This window comes from Oryx dammah, unplaced genomic scaffold (assembly GCF_014754425.2).
Source record: "Oryx dammah isolate SB20612 unplaced genomic scaffold, SCBI_Odam_1.1 HiC_scaffold_11050, whole genome shotgun sequence".
NCBI classification, from domain to species: domain Eukaryota; kingdom Metazoa; phylum Chordata; class Mammalia; order Artiodactyla; family Bovidae; genus Oryx; species Oryx dammah.
The window spans coordinates 5,197,894-5,200,954 of NW_024080444.1; the positions used below are offsets into that span (position 1 = coordinate 5,197,894).

The 3,061-nt window shown below is 38.8% G+C and overlaps 1 pseudogene; it reads left to right on the top strand.

The window, feature by feature from the left end:
* The first annotated feature begins 1,541 nt into the window (after positions 1 to 1,541).
* Positions 1,542 to 1,639, top strand: LOC120860268 (annotated as a pseudogene).
* The last annotated feature ends 1,422 nt before the right edge of the window (positions 1,640 to 3,061 follow it).

Sequence of the window (3,061 nt, forward strand, 5' to 3'; positions counted from 1 at the left end):
GAATTCCAGTTGAGCTATTTCAAATCCTGAAGGATGATGCTGTGAAAGTGCTGCACTCAATATGCCAGCAAATTTGAAACACTCAGCAGTGGCCACAGGAATGGAAAAGATCAGTTTTCATTCCAATCCCAAAGAAAGGCAATGCCAAAGAATGCTCAAACTAGTGTACAATTGCACTCATCTCACATGCTAGTAAAGTAAAGCTCACATTTCTCCAATCCAGATTTCAGCAATACGTGAACTGTGAACTCCCTGATGTTCAAGCTGGTTTTAGAAAAGGCAGAGGAACCAGAGATCAAATTGCCAACATCCTCTGGATCATGGAAAAAGCAAGAGAGTTCCAGAAAAACATCTATTTCTGCTTTATTGACTATGCCAAAGCCTTTGACTGTGTGGATCACAATAAACTGTGGAAAATTCTGAAATAAATGGGAATACCAGACCAACTAACCTGCCTCTTGAGAAATCTGTATGCAGGTCAGGAAGCAACAGTTAGAACTGGACATGGAACAACAGACTGGTTCCAAATAGGAAAAGGAGTACGTCAAGGCTGCACACTGTCACTCTGCTTATTTAACTTCTATGCAGAGTACATCATGAAAAACACTGGACTGGAAGAAACACAAGCTGGAATCAAGATTGCCGGGAGAAATATCAATAACCTCAGATATGCAGATGACACCATCCTTATGGCAGAAATTGAAGAGGAACTAAAAAGCCTCTTGATGGAAGTGAAAGTGAAGAGCGCAAAAGTTGGCTTAAAGCTCAACATTCAGAAAACGAAGATCATGGCATCTGGTCCCATCACTTCATGGGAAATAGATGGGGAAACAGTAGAAACAGTGTCAGACTTTATATTTTTGGTCTCCAAAATCACTGCAGATGGAGACTGCAGCCATGAAATTAAAAGATGCTTACTCCTTGGAAGAAAAGTTATGACCAACCTAGATAGTATATTCAAAAGCAGAGACATTACTTTGCCAACTAAGGTCTGTCTAGTCAAGGTTATGATTTTTCCTGTGGTCATGTATGGATGTGAGAGTTGGACTGTGAAGAAGGCTGAGGGCCAAAGGATTGATGCTTTTGAAGTGTGGTGTTGGAGAAGACTCTTGAGAGTCCCTTGGACTGCAAGGAGATCCAACCAGTCCATTCTGAAGGAGATCAACCCTGGGATTTCTTTAGAAGGAATGATGCTAAAGGTGAAACTCCAGTACTTTGGCCACCTCATGTGAAGACTTGACTCTCTGAAAAATATTCTGATGCTGGAAGGGATTGGGGGCAGGAGGAGAAGGGGACGACCAAGGATGAGATGGTTGGATGGCATCACGGACTCGATGTTTGTGAGTCTGAGTGAACTCTGGGAGATGATGACGGAAAGGGAGGCCTGGCATGTGGCGATTCATGGGGTGGCAAAGAGTAGGACATGACTGAGTGACTGAACTGAGAAAGACAATTGCAAGGAACAATGAATCGAAGAGCTAATCTGTTGAGAAAATAAAAATAACAAGCCTTTTTAGCTAGACCTACCAAGAAAAAGAGAAATACCAACTTCATCAGCACATATAGTAAAATCAGAATGATACACAGAAGATTTGCATGAGCCCTGCACAAAGATGACAAGCAAAATAATAAAGTATTTGAGAGAGAAGCAGGGGAGAAGACTCCAATATATAAATTCAGAAATAAAAGAAGAGGCATTACAAATGCCACCAAAGACATAAAAAGAACCACATCATGTTACTGTCTATGGCAGTAAATATAATTTTCTATAAGACTTGTCACTGCTACTGACAAACCTTTATAGTTGGATGAGTTATCAATTCTTGTGAGAACAAATCACTTCCTTTTCCAAGGTGGAAGAGATATAACTGAAATTAACTGAAATCAAGTAACTCTGATCTCTTGGAAGAATGGTACAAATGGAGAATTTGTGGAAATCTTTAAAAATGTATCTAAAGTTACCATATAGAACAAAACTGCTGAAAATACTACTTGAATAAATTTACTGAGTTACATTTTGGGTCATTCTTTAAGCAGGGATGACAGAGGTGAAATGAAGACTATATAATAGGGACCACAAACCTCTTCATCATTTAAGGAGAATTGCACTGAAGATTTCAACAATTTTTCTAAAGACAAAGTATCACTTATGATTTATTAAGTTGGAAGAAAAGGATAGGATTCTTATCAAGTTAGGAAGCCACCATGAGGACTCTTCTACCAGTATGTGTCCATTCTAATTATGCACTAAAGTGCAAGGTAAATAAACACAAATGGGATCTGTGTACCTACTGTATCAAATGGGAGATGTTTATGCCAGAATTCCATGCATTACCTCAACCCAAAAGGCTCCTTCCAATAAGAAGGCTATAATAGCAATTCAGGATCAGGGCTAGTGGAACTCTGTAACAGATGCAAAATGCCTGATATTTCTCTTTTCCCAGTGGTATCTTTGAGGAAGGATTAAAGGGCATTGGGACAATGCCTTCCTCAAGAACCCCCACCTCAGTCAATGTGCTTTGAGTCTGATAATAGGATTATATCTAAAAAGTGAATGAATATTGCAAGAGTATCTATCCTTGTAGCAGCTGACTAAGTTTTCTTTTTTTTTTTTTAATCACACAAATGAATCAGCATCCTAGATGACAGCCTGTTTTGTCTTTAGCACTTAAGCTATCTATTATCTGGCTCTTTTTCCTCCTCAATAATTCTTGATTTACTTGTCTAATTTCCAATAAAAATTTGATATTGAATTCTACTTTTTGTCTCTTCTATTTTCTCACCTAGTCTAGCCCAAAATATTTCATTACATAATCTTTTTTGCTGCTGCTGCTAAGTTGCTTCATTCGTGTCCAACTCTGTGTGACCCCATAGACGGCAGCCCCCCAGGCTCCCAGGTCCCTGGGATTCTCCAGGCAAGAAATCTTTTTCAGGTACTTTTAAAATAATTAAGGTAAAAATCCCAAATAAACACACTGAAAAATTGTCACTGGCGCCTTTTACTTGCTTCCAAATTTCTGCAGCTTTATCTTAATGTATCTTTACTATTCTGCTTGAAGAT